This window comes from Tamandua tetradactyla, chromosome 5 (assembly GCF_023851605.1).
Source record: "Tamandua tetradactyla isolate mTamTet1 chromosome 5, mTamTet1.pri, whole genome shotgun sequence".
In the NCBI taxonomy this organism is placed as follows: domain Eukaryota; kingdom Metazoa; phylum Chordata; class Mammalia; order Pilosa; family Myrmecophagidae; genus Tamandua; species Tamandua tetradactyla.
This window is the reverse complement of record NC_135331.1, coordinates 182521450-182541903: the sequence shown is the minus strand read 5'-3', so window position 1 is coordinate 182541903 and position 20454 is coordinate 182521450. Positions and strand designations below refer to the sequence as shown.

The 20454-nt window shown below is 37.1% G+C and overlaps 1 long non-coding RNA gene and 2 pseudogenes across 2 annotated transcripts; 1 reads left to right on the top strand and 2 right to left on the bottom strand.

Moving 5' to 3' along the window:
- Positions 1 to 209: 209 nt before the first annotated feature.
- On the top strand, positions 210 to 18587 carry LOC143682916 (uncharacterized). Of its 2 annotated transcripts, none has more exons than XR_013175362.1 (3): positions 210 to 367; positions 10454 to 10563; positions 17889 to 18587. It is a non-coding gene; the product is annotated as an uncharacterized LOC143682916 (long non-coding RNA). The 2 variants fall into 2 exon arrangements; XR_013175361.1 differs by lacking the exon at positions 17889 to 18587 and adding an exon at positions 15316 to 15428.
- LOC143682507 (neuroepithelial cell-transforming gene 1 protein pseudogene) lies at positions 5532 to 7312 on the bottom strand (annotated as a pseudogene).
- LOC143682503 (protein MEMO1 pseudogene) lies at positions 16071 to 16995 on the bottom strand (annotated as a pseudogene).
- Positions 18588 to 20454: the final 1867 nt, after the last annotated feature.

Below are 20454 nucleotides of genomic sequence, written 5' to 3'. Positions count from 1 at the left end.
AATCTGGGAGTCAAAAAAAAAAAAAAAAAGACATGACAGAGGTGTCTGGATACCAGCAGCCTGTCTTCAGAGTGCAGGTATCTTCCTGTTGATGCCTTGAGTTGGGACATTTTCATGGCCTAAAACCTGTAAATTGTAAGGTAATAATACATCCCCATGTAAAAGCCAACCCATTTCTGGTATATTGCATTTCAGCTGCTTTAGCAAGCCAAAGCAGTGTCCCTGCTTCAATTCAATCCAACTTCAAGAAGTTGAACCTAAGTCTAATCATGAGGAAATGATCAGACAAACCAAAATTAAAGTCCTAGTTACAAAATAATATGCCTAGACTCATCATGAACGCTGCAAAATGTCACAAAGGACAAAGGTAAGGAAACATTTTCATTCAAAGGAGACCTAGACATAACTAAATGCAATGTGTGGTCATTAACTGGCTCTTGAATTTAAAACATATACACACATTATCTAGGCAGCTTGGGTAGTATGGATAGGAGAGAAGCTAATGTTTTTGTCCATGTTAAACTTCTTGAGCTTGATAATGATTTGAAGATTTTTCTAGGCAAATGTCCTAAATGCTGGAGTATTTAGGAATGAAGTGACCAGATGTTTGAAACTTGCTTTCGGGTCACTCAGCAAAACAAATAAACAGATAAATAGTGTCAGAGAAGGAGGAGAAAGAAAGAGAAAAATAAATGTAGTAAAGTTAACAATAGAGTACATATTTTTGTACAATTGTGTCCTTGTACAAGTTTTTTTTCCAAAATAAAAAGCTTCTAGAGTCAGAAAAAAACAAGACACTTTGTTGAGCTACTCCCTTCTCCAAAAAAGCAAACAAACAAAAAAACAGAAAAACTACAAATCTGTAAGCCTGAAACTGAGACTAATTTAGCTTGCAGAGGGATGCCAGTACACAGTTGATTCAGGAGGCCTCCCTCTCACTTCCTGAATTCCGGACCCATTCTCATGCTAAAATTTCTCTTACCTGGTTACTGTTTCTAACCTTGTAATCCCAGCCCCAGTCCATGACTGGATCATTTCCAATCCACTCTATCACCACAGCCTCCCTGCCTCCTCCCTCTCTTTCTGCTCAACCATGCTCTGTGACTCTTTTTATAAAATACAATCTCCTAATTAATCTCTTACTCTCCAGCACTTGGAATTAAGTCCAGACTTACTGGCATGCAAATAAAATAGTCTTCACAGACTGGACCCAGTCTATGGCCCTCCCCTCAATTTTCCATCATATCGTCTACGTACCATGACCCAAAAGTCCCCCTAGCGCCTGAACACACCCCATTATTTTATTCCCTCGCTCTAGTTGCCCTGTCTGCTTTGAATGACTCCCCTTCCCTTCTGATCTGCAAATCCTTACTCAGCATCCCAAACCCCAGACAAAATTCAACTTCTATTGGTATTAAACCTCTCCTCCAAAAAAACGAAGTTTTTTTTCCTGTGCCCTCTTCCAAGAGTTCAGGGGTCCGGTGGCCTCTGTGATTCTACCTCCCCTTCAAATTGTAGGTACCTCAAGAGCAGGAGCATACTGCCTTCTTCAGGGTGCTTCTATTCCAGTACTTTCTCTGAGAAAAAGGGTTAGTAAGAAAAGATCACAAAAATGAGTACCGCATTAGGAAGCATGTAATGGAACACAAACCGACAAAGCCTGGTGAGGAATTATTTGTTTCAACAGCAAAATTAAGTTTCTGGACCTATGTTAGATGAGAAGAAAATAAACCTCAGAACCAAGACCTTCAAAGTAAAACAGAAGAGTTTTGACTACTGTGAGGTGTTAAGAGCTTAACTTCTCTGCTTCAAATGCCTGCACTCTCAAGATCTTCCGTTTCTTTGGAAAATTCTAATCATATTATCAGGGCCTTTAGAATGCAAGGATCTGTTTCCTGTAACTTCATACCTCCTTTCAATTAAGATCAAACGGAATTTAACATTAAGAGGGAGCCATGACTCTCTCAAGTTAATGTTAATTATAACTTCTGGTGGATATATGACAGCTTGTTCTCAGCCTATCTGATCTGATGAGCAGAGAGGAGGCTGAGCATTCTGCCTCTATTATTATTATTATGGTGTATTAGGAACGCAGAGATTTTTGTTTCCTCTGAGAAAATCTTTGTATAAGTGTTTCTTGCATTGAAAACATCATTCTTCACTGGGAGCTAACAATAAATTTGTTTCCCTAATCTTAAGGTGATGGAGCAAAACTCAGACATTCCATTCTTAGGCATTCAGTTTGAAATGTACTACCTCAAAAATATGATATTCAAATTTTAAATAATGCATAAAAAGAGGATAATCTTCTCTGAACCAAAGTGTCTGGAATAATAAGTGACGACCCAAGTGGAGATCACTGCCAAGCCTCAGAGGTGGGGACATGCCACAAAAAAGTCAACATGCCTATTGAGTCTTTAAACAAGCAAGTGGTGTGTGACTTGTAGATAAGGTTGGTAGGTAAACTATGGGGCACCTGTTTAAATTTGCATTTCAGATAAACATATACAAATTTTACTGAGAGTCCTGTATTTTCATTTGCCTAATTTGGCAACACTACTTGTATGCTAGTTTTATTTAGCATATACACTGTTTATTAAAATCCAGATATCAATATTCTTTAAAAAAACAGAAAGATCTGGCAACACTGGATGCAAGTACTTCTGTGACATTAGCTCCAGTTGTCACCTGGCCTCTTTTTTATTTAGACTGACCTCCTGGTCTGCAGTGATGAATTTTGACCTGGTCTGATCCACTTTTTTTATTTTCAAATATGTAGTTGTATATGCCCACTAGCTATGGCATCTTTCCCTTGGCAATGCCTAAATTCCAGCTCAAAAGACAGAAATGGTCTCTTTGAATGGCACATTTGTGCTAATTCTATCATATAAATCTTTATTTAAATGCAATTTATTTCTCAGGTTCTTGATAGTAATTGTTACTTCTCCAGCCCACCATTAGTTCAGTCGGAGCCCTAAGCAAATGAGATAGCATGCCATAGTGGAAAGAGAAGTGAATTTTAAGTGAGAAGGGTGAGTGAGTCCCTGCTTACAACGAAAATAGCCATGTGACTTTGCAAGTTTATTTAATCTCTCCGGATCTCAGTTTTCCCGTGTGAAAAATATAGAGGTTGGACAAGACGATGTGGTATGAAGTCAGTGTGGCTGTTAATAACTGATGATTATGTGAGGCTACCTTATCGAGGAAAAAAAAAAAAAGTCAAGGCTTTCTGACATTGTAGAATCAGGACATCAATTCCTGGGGCAAATATTAGGTAACCTTCCTGCCATAAAGTTTTATACCATTGGAAACATTTATCTATTGTCAGCTTTGCATAGCATCAGTGCAGATTGCTAGGAGACAGTAAATGTTTTTACAAGCAAAAAGCATTCACTTTTTCCTACTGCTATCTACTGCAAAAAACGACTACAGAGCTACTGGTCCAAAATATGCTCCTTTTATTGACTCAAGAGCAATGAATATACTTTTTTTTTTCTGTGCATGTGCTTTTTCTTTTAATTGTATAATACATTTATACAGCGAAATCATTTGAAGTGATCTGTTTACAGTCTTTTCCAATTTTCATTTCTACTGGCCAAATATATTTCACATAATAGTCAACATTTACTTGGATTGATCATTATAAACATGTCATGACTTAGGGTTTTAGTCCAAACATCCCCATTTCTAGTCTTTTAAAGACTGTGAACTCACTGTCGTTTTTAACAGAGGGAAATTAAATCGTAATTTTACTCTCTGTATATCTCTCATGCAACATTTTACAGTAAAAAATTTACCAGTCTTTTTCCATCTTATGAATAAATCCACCAAAATGATCTAATACTTTTAAATTTTCAACACACTTCATTGTTTTCTTTTCAAGCTCACTACTTGCATGTATTATAAACCAAGATAAATAAAGTTCACTTCCTTCAAAGCCTTCTACAACTTACTATAAACCTTCAAGTTTAGCTTTTACTATCTTCTTTCATTCTACAATAACCATTTTTACTTTAAGACAAAGCTACTCTCTTTTTCCCTTCTTCTTTTTTTTCTTTTTTATTTTTTTAACTTATTGCCAGTCAATTTGCCTTCCTTCTTGCTTTTCAGATGCTAAAACTTTCAACAAAATTCTTAAGGTGGTTTTCTTTCAGTAACCTAGAAACTAAGTCATTTCATGTGTGTTCACCACCCAAAAATGCTTCATTTTAAAAATTGCAATTTTCTTAATTGGCTCAAAGATGGAATGGCTTGGTTTGCCTGATGAAGTTAATACAATTTAAGGGAAAAAAAATATATATACGCACACATTTTTAAAAATATATATCTTTATTGACAAATCTTCACATACATACAATCCATACATGGTGTACAATCAAAGGCTCACAATTTCATCACATAGTTGTGTATTCATCACCAAGATCATTTTCAGAACATTGCATCACTCCAAGAAAAGAAATAAGAAGAAAAAAGAAGCAAACTCATATATCCCATATCCCTTATCCTTCTCTCTTTTTGATCACTAGTATTTCAATCTACCCAGTTTATTTTACCTCTTGTCCCTCCATTATTTATTTATTTATTATCCATATTTTTTTTACTCATCTGTCCATACCCTGGATAAAAGGAGCATCAGACACAAGGTTTTCATAATCACACAGTCACATTGTAAAAGCTATATTGTTGTCTTCAAGTATCAATACACACTTTTTTTTTGCATGGGCAGGCACTGGGAATCGAACCTGGATCTCTAGCATAGCAGGCAAGAACTCTTCCTGCTGAGCCACCGTGGCCCATCCACCACACACATTTTTAATCAAGGAAGAAAAACATCTTAGACATGCCAATTTGAAAAGGTATCAAAGTAAAAAAAATAAATAAATAAAAGCAAATACTAAAAACAACTTTATAACAATAAGAAAATTAAATAATTGGGACATTTAATGGATAAAAATGAGAAATATGCAGTGAAAAAAACAAATTAATATAGTGCATTCCAATTGATAAAATGGAAAAAAATTTAAATTCTATGGTTTTTCCAAAGAAATTATGTCTCATTGTAAATTTTGAAATCCTACTTGTGTATATTCCATGTAGATTTTAGGCACCAGTGTTAAAATTTAAAATTTTCCATATAAGATTTACCAAAGAAACAGTGGTAAAATGCCAGTATTTGAAAAATTGTAAGCTTTGGCAAATATTGTAAACATCACAACAGTTGTTATCAGAAAGTCATGACGGATCCAAAATTAGGAGAAAATCTATTTCTTAAATATTTCATCCGATTAAAATACCAGGTTTGCATGTTCTAAATAACCCAGAAAATTATCTTTGAAAAAAAAAATAAAAGGCTATAATTTAACAGTAATCTGTATACCATTAGTTCTCATTGGGAAAAAAAAACAATCCATCAATAACCAAAAAACATAGAAAATGTTAAGACTGGTATAAAGTAAACTTACAATGCTCCCATGCACACAAGAAGAAAAAAACTGTACACACTTATAAATTAACAGTCTCTCTGCCAGCTAATATCTTTCTTTATACCAAAGTCTCTTTCTGTCTGCCACTTATCTGGGCTTTGTCTCTTGCTTTTTGGAGCCCAGACCGTTCAGTGTATTTTATATTCTTGGTGTCTTCTGCTGTGTGAACACTGGAATTACATTCTGAAGCATTTTCATCAACTTCTACCTGAATAACACTAGAAACTGTGTATGTCCTTCTCTGAGCTTGGATGTTCGAAGCAGAGGGGTTGTTCTCTTTGCACTCTTCACTGAGCTCTGGCAAATCCTTACACTCTGTGGGCTGGTGGCCTGAGGGAAAGGAACAAGAACTGTTTGAGAGCAATTGAACCACTTGCAGTTTATGAAACTCGTTGTTGGCATGTAGAGTGTGAGACTGGCCTGGAGATAGGTCTTGGAAGCGAACTCTAAAGATATTTTTAGCATTTTCTGAGTTGCCGAAAGCCCCTGGAAAGGATCCTCTCATTCTCCCATCTCCATCCTGCAGGTCTTCTAAGACCAGCTCTTGGACTGGGATTGGTTACTGGTAAACTTGGTAAGAATGACACTCATTCCATGTAACAGGCCGAGTCAAAACCAAGATGTCTTGAAACAGGAAAATGTAAAGTTTGTGTTTGTTTTTATTCTTCACCTCTCCATGGCAAAGTAATACTCTGCTTGCTTCAATTCTAGGATCCTTTTGCTTTTCATCTATGTGCTGCAGTTTGTTGATGTAATACTAGCATTTTGAGTTGCCTTTCTTCAAGTTGGTATCAGAGAGAATTCCCTGTATTATCAGTACAGCTTCCTCTAAAGGCTGACCATCAGGGTGGTCTTTGGGAGTATGTCTGATATTTGACTAGGTGACTTTGAGGAATGTCTAGGAAGCTCCAAAGATCTAGTTTTCTACTGAAAGGAGACTCAAGACATTGCTGGAGGAAGTCTTGGATTCTTGGATCTTGTTTCTTTTGATCCAGAAGAGCTTTAACTGCCAATGGTTACTACAATAGCTTCTGTGGGCATCCAAGCCTGGCAACCAGTTTAAGAATATATGACCAATCTGCTCCACAGTTCCATCAGGCTTGGGTGGCTTCTCCTATTCTTGCCAACAAATCTTCATGTAGAGGTTTGTAAGTGTCCAAATCACCAAATATGTGTGAGCTCCTCTTCTGACCTAATAGACAACTCTAATATGGGATCACGGTAAACCTTTCTCACAAGCTTGAGATCTTCAATTAAATCCTTTTCACCTCAGGACATTTCATATATTACCTCCTGATGTTTAATTTCTCTGGTCGTTAAAGACTCCTTCATATTGACATCTAACATCTCTGACCACAGTACATTATTTGTTCTTTTGGTAGATGTTGGGACTGTTGATCTGTTATATGATTTCTGGGTAGAATCCGGAGATCTGTTGTCACCATGGAGGGTAAATAACTGCATTGTTTGACAAAAGCATAGAACTGCTCCATTTCTCACAGGAGAAATTAAATTTGCCAAGGAAGTGACCCAACCTAGAGGTCGATCTCTTGTATCTTGTATCTTGGCTCCTCTGGTTCTCTGAAGGACTGATTGTAATATCCAGGACTCCAAGAGTCCTTTTAATAGGTAGGGGACCTTCAATCTCATCATGCACCACCGTGCTTTACCAAGTACCCCTTAAAATCTCTCAAATTAGCCCACATCCGAGTCAACTCTACAATCAATCACCTCAGAATCACACAGGCTTTTCTACTGAATGCTCAGTCGCCCTTGACAGCCATTTACCCATGTCTCTTCCTTGCAGTGGAGCTAATTGCTTCTGCCATGGATATACTTTTTAAAGATCTAAATTGAAGAAAAAGAAAAGGCTGTTTATTATCATGCAATCCTTTCATTGGCCCAATGAAAGGGGGGGAGGCTGTCTAGATACATCTCAAAATCATGAACTTGAAAAGGAAGCAAACAGTGCTTCCATTGATTTAGATCCACCAAACACAGAGCACTTTCAAAAAGCAGTAGGTGAATTCTTACAGATTGTGCAGACAAGACCACACCTGAATACACCCACTCTCTCTGAAAGGATTAAGCATCTACCTCCTTGTTAAAACCTTCTTCTATGCAAATTTATCAGATTGCCTCAACATTAATTAGCATAATTAACACCTTCTCAATACAGGCACTTCTCCCTACTGCTTTTTTTCTAGGTTGTCCTAATCAGATTTTGCTTCTCAAAAAGGCCAACATCAGTCTTACCCTTACTCCTACAATTAACTCCAGGCATTAAAGTATTCAGTTGTAAAAACTAAGGAATGGGGGAGACAAAATTGTTTCATGTAGACAGAGGTGGTTAACCACGGGACTGAGTATTCTTCTAAATGTTATTAAATTGCTATCTTAAAAAAAATTCTATTAACCACTGTTATACTTAGTAATCATATAGAATTAAACTGAACCAAGGCAATTAAAATGAAATAGGAGATCAGAATAGATGTGATAAATATTTACCAAAACTTTCAAGATTTTGCAAGTACTCTACTACTTATTGTATTATTTAGTAAAAAGTTAAAGTTGCAGAAAACATGAAATATGCTAATTATTAGGTTCCTAAAGTAGATTATGTGTGCAACATTATACATCACCTATGTCTATAGAAAGTTGTATAAAAAAAGAAAAATTAAATTATGGTAACTCTTTAAAATAGTAAGAAAAGGTAGGTTGCTAAATAGACCATAAAATTATTCAAAAACAAAGAAGCATTCTAAATTTAATCTCAATCTACTTCAACTCCATTTAATAAGCATTTGACCACTCAAAGATGAAATATAATAAGCAAATAAAAAAATTAACATCTCAAGGGAATAATGATGTCATGTCAATACACTACCATTTCATTGTTAGTGTATAAACAAGTTTATAAATGTTGATAATACTTTATGTTGTATTTACACATTTGGTAGGAGGCCCAGAAATGCCTTATGAAGATAGTAAAAATATTAATTAATAAAAGTTAGGAAAGAATGTTGGAGCAAGTTGGAGCAGCCCAGTTGAGAGAAGACTTTAATAAAGATGATAGAGATTCTGTGTAACATATATGCTATAGAGGTATGGAGACACTGGCATACAAAAGCAATACTTAACACAATGTTATACTCAACAAAGAACATTTCTGACCCGTTCTTTTTTCTAAAAAAATAGGAATTGTAGTTGTTTTAAGATTAAACAAATATATGCAGTTACATATAAAACTCTTAGAACAGTTCTTGGGTCAGAGAAAACATTAAATAACTATTGCCAGTAGTTATTATAAGGTGCATAATTTTGGTTTGTGGGAAGACATGGCAGCAGGAAAAAAGCAGATGAGTAAGAGATTCTTTTTCCAAGCATTCCTCTCCACAAAACACAAAGATGTTCTACAATATATGGGAATAATATTGTCTTTTAGAGCACCTAAATGGCTATTAGAACTCGGGTTTTTCTTAAGCATGATGGAGAGAACAGATGATCTCCTAGGTACATCAAGATGAATGCACAAACACAAATACGGCAATATTTTAAGACTTCCAAGGAGTGTCATAGAACTTATCTTCATAGGAATACCCCATAAACCCCTCATTCTACTATTTAACTGTTAAATATAAAAGTAGAAAAATAAAAATAAAAATATATTTAATTGTGGAGCGCATTCTTATGTGACTGTCTACTTCTTAATACCTTTCCAAGTCGCCCAATTACAGTTTCAAATATGACTAGAAAAACAAAGCTTACAGATAACACCGGCAGTTTTTCTTTATTACATTCACGTGAGAAAATGGAAGGGTTCATTCATGAGTTGAAAAATATTTACCACTGAGTCCCACTTTAATTTACACAGTGTGCGAGTTAAATTAAAGGCAGGTCCTGTCTGAAATTCAAAAATAAAAGACAGGACCCGCCCTCAATTTAACCCTTTAATTTATAGAGAGCAAGACTGACTTGAATAGAACCCAGGTGTTTTTATGTGTCGAAAAGCAGTACAGAAATTACATCTTTAGCTACCAGGGATAATAGTCCTTCTGTTGACTGTTAGAGAAATTGACATGGAATATAAAGCAACAGGAAAAATATCTAGAAAACAATAAATGAAAACTATTTCCTTTACCAGGAGAGGAAAAATAAAGGACTCCAACCTGATAGGTAACTTGAGATTTAGGAATAAAAAAAGGAAGAATAATCACAATTTTGATAATAATGCTTCTCAAAGGATAACATGCTTAAGAAAAATCTAAACTCTTGGTTTTCTAACTTTTAGTAATCAATGACGAGAAATACTAGATGAAATGTTGAGAGTCAAGATTAGAATCAGGCCAAAGGACATGTTCTGAAACGGCATGTTTGGGCTTCATTCTCACCCTGTAATTCAGGGTGAGTGTGTAGAATGGAATGAGATCATTTTGGTAATTCTCAATGACGGGGTGAGGAGAACTGGCTCAGTTCCCATCTGAGTAGCAAATGCTGAGGTGTGAATTTAGTTACCAGTCTGTGATATGGGATAAAAATGTTAAAATTTAAAAACTCACAGAGTTACACAGGAAAGGTGCTGTTCTTGCAGAAATGACAAAGAAAAAGTTAATTCCGTAACATTTAATTGCATATATTTATTTTCAGAATTTCAACAACAAAACGTTGGCTGAAGGTTGAAAGATTACGCAACCAGGATTTCTCAAATAAAAGCTCTCTCTCTCACAGTACTTCACGGGGTAGTGTTACTTCAATTATGGCTTCATATTATAGAATCAGATCCTAAAAATCACAGATGAGTTTATATCCAGAAGTCATAGTTGACTGGATTTGGGTTAATGAACTCCAGAGACTGAGGTATAACTGGAGTGCTAATGTATTTTTGTATATATTCATATTTTGGACTAATACATTTATGTGGCTTAGCACGTTCTTTCATGTAGCTATGCTCTTTCTTCTGGTCTCCATAGGAAATCAATTTATGACTGGACAATTGAACAAGAAAATGAAATCAACTATGATTTAAATATTTAATGGGTTGACGTTCTGAGGACCTGCTTTGAATTGCTTCATCAAAGGGGTAAGGAAACTGTTTCAAACTCTCAGTTCCATATACATACCAATATCTGACTGCAATTTTCTTTTCTCTTTTCTAGTAAAATATTTCTTTTTAGTCTGATTCGTTCTTAAACTGATCAGGCTTGAATTTACTAAAGGTTCCAATGAGAATACTCTCAGAATGCTTTGACTCGAGTCTTGGGTGACTCCAAGTCTTTCTGTTAAACATTTAAGCCATTGCTGGTTACTCCCACAGAGAATTTGTCCTATTCAATAATTGTGGATTTTACTAGTTTAACTCTCAACGACTCTTTTATTTTCCTAATTTTCAAGAGCATGGGAAAACATAGGTTCTATTTTTCTTTTTAATGTTTTTATTGAGATATACCCACACACATCCAATCCAACCATATTACACAATCAGTGGTTCACAATATCATCACATAGTTGTGTGTTCTTCACCATGATCATTTTTAGAACATTGCACCATTCCAGAAAAAGAAACAAAAAGAATAAAAAAGAAAAGCCTTTTGCCATACCCTTTACCCCTCCCTCTCATTGAGGCACAGTATTTCAATCTACCCGTTTTTTTGTTGTTGTTTTTTTCCTTTTTTCTTGGCATGGGCAGGCTTGGGAATCGAAGACAGGTCTCCAGCATGGCAGGTGAGAATTCTGCCACTAAGCCACCGCTGCACAGCCCCAATCTACCCAGTTTTTTCCCTTTATCTCCCCTATGATTTTTAATTTTTTATCCTTATTATTATTATTATTATTTTACTCGTCTGTCCATACCCTGGATAAAAAGAGCATCTGACACAAAGTTCTCACGATCACACAGCCACACTGTAAAAACATAGAGTATATAGTTATACAGTCTTCTTCAAGAATCAAGGCTATTGGAACACAGTTCCACAGTTTCAGAACTTCCCTCTAACCATTCCAATACACAATAAACTAAAAAGGGATATCTATATAATGCATAAGAATAACCTTCAGGTAGAAAAGGACAGAACTGAGGTACGAAGGAGCGAAAATCACTGTGTTATATGAACTCAAAGCCCATCCAGCTCTAACAATTTAAGAAACTCTAAAACCCAAATAGCAATGGACGTATGGAAACTGGCTGTCTGGACAGCTATCGTCTCAATATCATAAAAACAACCCGAACTTTCTTTCCTTTGCCGCTAGCACAAAAAACCAGTCTACTTTATCATATTACCAAGTACCTTGAGCTGTGAAAGCACAGGTTTTACCATCGGAGTTACATGAAAACTGCCATTTGAAAATATACTTAATACCCTCACTCGCATCTTACTCAATAGCTAGCCTCTGAAGTGAGTATTATTACAGAGGAGAAACCTAAAGAACACGGTAATTAAATACCGTGTATCAGGTCCTAAGCCTTGGAAATGGGACTAACAATTTTACGGAGGCATATGAAAGTGGCTATGGCTGCACAACTCTGTGAATATGCTAAAAACATCGAGCTGTACATTTTAAATGGGCAAATTGTGTGGTATGGGAATTGTATCGCAAAAACCCCATTAAAAACAAAGGCAAGTGACAATCCCTGCCCAGGCAGGATTTATGGACTGATTGGGGAGATAAGAAATATTTAACAAATAAACATTGCAATGGCAATGGACACCCCCCCCCCCCCCCAAAAAAAGAATAACTTCCAGGGTAACTTCTCCACTGAAACCTTTCCAGCCACTGAAACTTTATTTTGTCTCTTTTCTCTCTTCCCCTTTTGGTCAAGAAGGCTTTGTCAGTCCCATGATGGCTGGCCCTGGTTCATTCCTGGGAGTCTGGTCCCACGTTGCCAGGGAGAGTTACACCCCTGGGAGTCATGTCCCACATATGGGGGAGGGCAAGGAGTTTACCTGCCAGTTTGGCTTAGAGAGAGAGGCCACATCTAAGCAACAAAGGGGACGACTCTTAAGCATCATTGTCAGTAGGCTTAGCCTCTTCTTTGCAGGAATAAGCTTTATGGTACGAGCCCCAAGATTGAGGGCTCATTACTGATTGCATATGTAGAATGGTATGATTTCTAAATGTTGGGTTAATTTCTTTTTTTCCGTTAATTAATTAAAAAAAAAAAAAGATTGAGGGCTCAGCCTATGGAATTGGTTGCTCCCATTTCTTGCGAGAACATCAGGAATTCTCCAGATGGGGAAGTTTAATATTACCTCCTTTCTCCCGGGTCCCCCAAGGGGACTTTGCAAATACTGTTTTATTTTCTGGCCAAATTACTCTGAGATATATCAAGACATCGCACTAACCTGGACAAACCAACAAAATCTCACACCCTATTCAAGATTCTATGTAATTATGGTGTTCAAGTAAACTGACCATACAAGTTAAATTAGATAACGTGCTACCCAAAGTATAAATTTTGTACTAAATAAACATCTCTCCATTTGATCTCGCACAGAGGTTGAAGTTTGAAAATATGGGCCTCATCATCCTTTACCCAGTATTCTGATTTAACCTTAGTCCTATCCAGATGCACTTTATTCATATCTCTAGATGAAGTCTGATCACTTTTTCAGCTTTTTAAACAGTTACTGAATATGGTAATGCTGACTCTCATAGCTTCAGTGCTCTAACTCTGAGTCTCAGGTGTCACATAAATACCCAAAATTTCAGGAAATGATCAGGTTATAAACAATCAGCTCAGAATCTCAGAATTTAGAAATATCAGTTACAATTCAAATAAATGCAACTCCTATAAGAGCTGACAATCTAGGAACCTTTACAATAGGCCCCAACCTGATAACCCATGCTCTCGACTTCAATTCTCTGAGCTTGTATATTATTGTTAGTCCATATGAGTGAGGCATGATAATATCTGTCTTTTTGTTTCTGACATTTTATTCAACATACTGTCCTTAAGGTTCATTCACCTAGCCGTATGCCTCACACCTTCATTCCTTCTTGCAGCCACTCGGTAGTCCATTGTATTTATATACCACAGTTCCCCCTGCCGTTCCTCAGTCTCTGGACCCTTAAGCCACCTCCATCCATTGTGGATGGTGAACACTGCCACCAGAAGCACCAGCATGCAATTGTCCATTCGTGTCCCCACACTCAGTTGCTCTGGGCATATACCTAGCGATGTGGTTTTAGGATCCTATGGCAGCCCCACCCCTAGCCTCCTGTGGAACCACCACCCTGCCCTCCAAGGGGCTGCACCTCTCAGCTTCCCTGCAACAGTGAATAGGAACATCTCTTTCTCCACATTTTTTCCAGCATTTGTACCTCTCTCTTCATTTCTAACCGATTTTATTCGCACATTATACAATCCAACCTAAGTAAATAGACACGCCTGCGCCACCATAATCTATATGAAGATCTTTCCTTTTCTTCCACAAAGAATCCATACCCCTCCCCCATGCCCCCTGACTGTTGACATTTAGTTTTGGCACAATGCCTTTGTTACATTCAGTGGAAGCATATTCCGTGTTACTGTTGACTAGAGACCCTAGCTCACATCGATTGTACCTTTTCCTGTATACCATCCATTTTCAACCCCATAAAGCACAGGTTCTTTACAAATACCGCTTACACACTTTGCTTTTGGTCACACAGGAACTTCTTAAGTAAAATTTGCAAACAACTTTTAAGGATTTCAAGTTAGAAATTTCCTGGGAAACAAGCAAAACAATTATTGTCATAAACCCCACCTATCCTGTAATATAAAACACAAATTTCAAACACTGGAATCTGTGACCTTAATTTATTTCAATGCCTTTTACATTCTTAAAACAAATGAATGTGAACTCAACAATTATCGGAGATTTTCTAGAAAATAAATATCTTGTACTATGAAAGTAACATAAAAAAAGTAAAGGTAACAGCTAGCATTTTATTGAATGTGAGTTATTGAATAAATGCCACTTATTAAATGTTTACCAGTTACCTCGCTTGGCACCCAACAAATGTAAATCATTCATTTAAAAAAATATTTATTGGATACCTCCTAATGACCAGACACTTGTCTAGGCACTGGAAATATAGCATTGAACAAAACAAAAATGTCTACCCTCACGGAGCTTACACTGTAGTCAGGGTGGACAGTTAAACAAGATAGACGCATATATGCAGCCATTTTATTTAGTTCTCTGAACAACCTTCTTCTATAGAAATTATTTCCCTTTTTGTTGGATGGAAACCCCACGGCTACAAGAGGTAAAAGAATAAGCTACATAGTGAATAACGAAGAAGAAGAAATTTTGAGAAAACATGACAGACTCAGAATTCCTGGCTACAAAGAAAAGAGTTCTAATTAAAACAAAACATGACTCTTACTAAGTAAAACTGACATGAGGGCTTGGAACTATGACACTGCCTTTGAACAGGATAAAATAAATGTTTACATAGAATATATAGGTGTATACCAGAAAGGAAAAAACTGTTCATGTCATTGTCAAAACTCTATTAAAACATTAAAACTCTACTAAAACATGTTTTAATAGAGTTTTGACAATGACATGGACTTTTTTTTTCCTTTCTAATATAAATTGGTTAAAAATAAAGAGGAAAAAAATTCTTCTAATTACTGTGAGTTTTGAGTACCTAGTAGTAACCCCTAGTCTAGCATAGCGATAAATATTTCCAAGTAATTTTAATAGCAAATAGGACAGAATGAAATATGAACACATACAATATACATATATTGGTCTGAAAATCAATGAACTCTAATAAAGTGACAATATTTGTAGGCAAAAAGGAACTAGATTTTAAGGAGTCACGTTTTTGTTTTGTTTGACAGTGTGAACCCACTGGCAGTATTTTGTAATACAATGCACCTCAGACTCCCCATCAAGTAAACTCAACTGCAGAGAAAGTGAACTGACAATTCCAAGAGCTGGGCCAGGGGCACAGACACTGAAGTAAAAAAAAAAAAGTATAACTTGTCTCATCTAATTAACAAAATATGCTCTTTTTTTTGCACTCTACTCTACAAAATACCATTAGATCTGCATATTATGAAGTAATGAAATGTAAAGATTAATTACTGAAATTATACCCACCCTCTAAATAGATGGTGGTGCAGTTTATGAGTTATAGTTTACCAGGTAAGAAGCAGATTTTGGTGGAATTACAATTAATTTTATCGTGGACCTGTGAGTTTTGCCTTCCTCTGATATATGTACTTTCTGGAGACACTTCTGGGCCCCCAAAAAGGAGTTGTTTACTGTGACGTATACTTCCCAAGGATCATACTCTTCCTTGGTTTGTTTGCTTGTTTGTTTATAAATGCAATTTCTTTTTTAAAAAGCTACCACCCTTCTTCTTGTTTGTGTACAATTTTCAAAATTATTCTTAAAGCAGAATACATGTGCACAAGTCCGCAGAGAGTAAAGATTTAGGGTATGGTAAATGCTTTACAGGTTGCTTTCAGAAAACTGTCTGCCACAACAGGGCCTTTATATTGTCATGTTATTTTGATGCCTGCTTTCCTTCCACTGCCCTAAACTATAAAGCATTTTTTAATGAGTTAAAATCAAGGAAGGACTATACCTACTATAATAGAAGAGAAGTTTGAGGATTCAGAATCACCCAAACCAGGAGGAGAATCATCGTAAGCACGTGGCTGGGAGGCAGACAGGGTTTGAGTGTGTGCAAGTGGCATCCCTGAGGGCTCAGAGCTTTACCCACCGTGAGTGCCCTGGCTGCATAACTCACCGAGCTGTCTTGCCAGTTTCTACACTGGCTTGACTGGCATAATTCAAAAAGGAAAAACTCCTATTCATTCCATTCTTCTGGAGCTCTGTGACAGCATTTAGTAACACCCAATGAGCTGTCTTCACATATTGCATTATGGTGTTTCCTCAGGTAATTGCTAAAAGATACAGGTCTAACTGTTGTACAATATCCATACCCGTTCAATGGATCTATAAATCTCCCCCTGGGATTCGTCATAGTAACTGTGATTGATGACTGAGAGCCACTAGATATTTACTGAGGCGGTTTCCCAACCTCTGTTCTTTTGACTCAGCTCTCCAGCCAGAACAGGAGTAATGGTGAATCCATCCTTATGGTTTCCCACAGCTTTAGCTGAGTAAGGCAAATGAATTTCCATACTGTGCTCATCTTTGTCTGTCTGCAGAGGCAGTGTTCAAACACTCCTGTCTTCCAGATGTCTCCGTAACAGTGCAAGAACGGCCTAGCAGGCCTTTTCGTGACCCGCACTTGCGAAACCCAACCTTGCAGCAGGGCACCCAGCGAGGCCCTGAAGCTGTGCACGGCAGGCCCCGGGGCTGGACACGCGGAGCCCGAGCCACCGGCGGCCGGAAGATGGGGTCCCGGGAGCCCTTACCCAGCCTGCAAAGCCCAGGCTCCGGACCCCGGAGTCACCGCTGCTCCCCTGCCCCGGCTGGTTCAGCCAAGCTGCCCCCTGCAGCCCCCTGTCCTCCCCCGTCCCTTGGCTTGACAATGTGTATGTCATTGGTGAACACGGTGACAATGCTTCGTTTGGAGCATGCAGCAGAAACAAGATTTCAGTGGGTGAAGGAGTAAGGACAAGTTTCAATGGAGTGCAGATGAGATTCTTTCAAGCAGTTCAATAGCAAAGGAAGTAAAGAGGTAATGGTCAGGGAGTTGCTGGGTAGGGGGGATGTGGTGAGATAGGTTTTTTGGTTTGTTTTGCTTTGTGCTTTAACAGGAGGGACTTGAGCATGTTCATATGCTGAATGAAAGGGACTAGAGAAAAGAAGAAGTTGAAGATAGGCCGAGAATTGAATTTATGTATAGTTGCTTTATGCATTTGTACATCTACTTTAAAAGCTCACTATTGGAAGAGTCTGGGATTGAAAAATAATAGAGAAGTAGTGTGAAATCATTGCGGAAGTAAAGATTGGTAACCTAAGATCAATTCTTATTTTCCTAAGGTTTTGAGACCTTGCCCAAGTCCTTTTGGTCTTCCTGGAATCACTGTCATCATGTGTACAATGAAAGGATTCCTTACATCTCTTCCATATTTAGCAGTCACAGTCATGGTGGAACACATTGTTTACCAGTTTTGAGCAGTATAAGTCGGTACATCAAGAACTGAAATGTTAAGTAAAATAAAGTGACCACCTGTGTTGCTGTTGCCAGGTGGGACCCCTTTTTTTTCAACAAGGGATTTTCCAGAAGAAAAAAACATTGACCTGCAGAGCTTTCTGATGAAATGGAGCAATGGAACACACACTAGAGTATTGCAGATAAACAACACCTGGCAAGAAACCGGTTGCAGATCAAGAGGAAAACCCTTGCTTCCTCCTGGATTTTGGCTGGCCAGCAGTCCTTGGGTTCCTCGGCTTTCCTTCTCCAATAGTGATGTCCCCCCTTTCTCTCCAGGTGCAGTTGACTTCCGACTTCCGGCTTCAGCTCTTCCCCATGGCTTTCTCTTTATCAGGTGTCCAGTAATAGGGCTAATTCTACCCTGATTCAATCGGCCACATCTTAACTTAGATAACATCTTCAAAAGATCTTACTTACAATGGGTGCATACCCACAGGATGGGAATTAAGATTAAGACCATATTTTTTTCTGGGGAATAGAATTCAACCTACCACCATTCAAGAGAGACATAGGAACAGACACACATATAAACAAACACACACACACAAATGGCACAGTTACACTTATGTACAAGTACATTTGTTTTATTCCTAAATCTGCCCCCTAAAAGGATGTAAAAGTAATGATACCCTCAGGACTCTGTGAAGAAATGACTGATTCTAGGCCTAGGTATCGGGAAAGTTAAATATGAATCTTGAACATCTGTGGCATGAAAATGTAAGGAAGTGGTCAGAAAATGATGGGGATATATCAAAAGGACACAGGAACCAGCTTGAAGTCATTCCTACAGGCCAAATCTAGGTCAAAATGCAGACTGTGACAAATGAATGTAACTTATTACAAATGTAAGACATAATCTCACTAAAGGTGGTGGTAGATAAAAGGAGCTGACCTAAATAACTTTGGCAAATGGTATTTTGATTAGAACTGTAAGGCTAAAGACAAAAGGAACTATACATAAGCATTGTACTCTAAGTTGTAAATTTGTTTCTCACTGGGGTATGGTTTAACAATTCTGAAAATACTTTAATCAATACTACGGTTAAACAGTTCAACAGGTTAATAGTAGATTATGGGATCCAGGTTTCTCACTGTCAAAGAAAGAAATTATAAGCAAGCAGGAGGGGAAACCTAGAACGAGCCATGTAGTTTTGGATTAGAGTTGGAAAAATCAGTATGAACTGATGTTTAGCTTAATATAAATGTAAAGATAGATGGATACAGAATTGTGTGCATGAGTATATCAGTTACTGTGCAGCCATATGTTCTCTAGCACTGCTCACTAGGCCAGATTTGAAGCTGTGTTACCCCAGTAGCCATGAGCACACCTGCAGCCAGATATTGGCTCCTAAAACTACTTGCCAATAAAAGGAGAAATGGCATCCTAAGGCTGAGGCAGAGAAAATGCAAGATGTGTCTGGAGCATTTTGTAGCATACTTCCTTGTAGCAAGATCGTAAAATAAGTGCTCCAAAAACAAAAGGATGGAGCATGTCAAAGCAACACAATCAACTCAAAGCGCTCCCATTTACCAAAGTGGAACAATCTGAGTGACAAAATAAATAGCATATTATTACATAATAACCCAAAGTATTAAATGAACATGCATGAGTATTTGCTGATATAAATAAATAGTTGAATATATAATTAGGGGAAAGGAGACATATCTTCCTTATAGTAGAATTCTAAATATCATCTGCAGGTAGTCATCTTCCAGGATACAGACGTTAATGTCTTCTCTCCTTGGGTTTGGACTGGACTTTGTGACTCACTTCAAAAGAATTGAGTATGGAAAGAGAAAAATTGTAACTTTACAGTCAAGACACCTGCCTGACATGATGGTAAACCAAGTGATCAAGTAATATCAGTAATAAGTCATGCTTGTGCTGTGATGAATAGAGCACCGCTCCTCAATGGTATTCTTAAAAACAAAAACAAAACCATGTTTAAACATGAGGAAACATCAGACAAACACAAGTTGAGAAGTGTTCTAAAAGAATGCCTGTCCAGTACTCTTCAAAATTGTTAAAGGCATGAAAAATAAGGGAAGATTGACAAACTGTCACAGACCATAAGAGACTCAAAAATGCAAGACTCTGTCATGGCTTAGATCTTAGAAAAGAAAAAGGACATTAGTGGAAAAATTGACATTTGTAGACTACTTCATCCAACAACAACAGAATGTATTTCTTCTCTAGCTCACAAGGAACATTCACCAAAATAGAACACATTCTGGGCCATAAAACATATGTTAGCAATTTTAAAAAGGAAATAAATCCTATAGAGTATACTTTCAAACAACAACGGGACTAAACTAGAAATTAATAATGGAAAGATAGCTGGAAAATCCAAAAATATGTGGAGATGAAATAATATACTTCCATATAACAAATGGATCAAAGAAGAGGTCCCAAGAGAAAATTTTAAAATTTTAGGAATTGAGTGAAAACTGAGACACAGCTTATAGAAATGTGTAGAATCCAGTGAAAGCACTGTTTAAGGGAAATTTATGGCATTGAATGCATATATTAGAAAACAAGAAATCTAAAATCAATAATCTAAGTGTTTAACTTAGGGAAGTAGAGAAAGAAGAGCAATATAAGCCTAAAGCAAGCAGAAATAAAGAAATAATGAAAATTAGAGCAGAAATAAATGTTTTAAAAACAGGAATTGAATAGAAAAAGAATTAAAACCAAAAGTTAGTTCTTTGAAAAGATCACTAAAATTGCTTAACCTCTAGCTATGTTAACCTACAAAAAAAAAATACAAAGTATTAATAACAGAAATGAAAGAAGAGTTATTGCATTAGTCAGGGTCCTCTAGGGAAACAAAACCTACAGGAG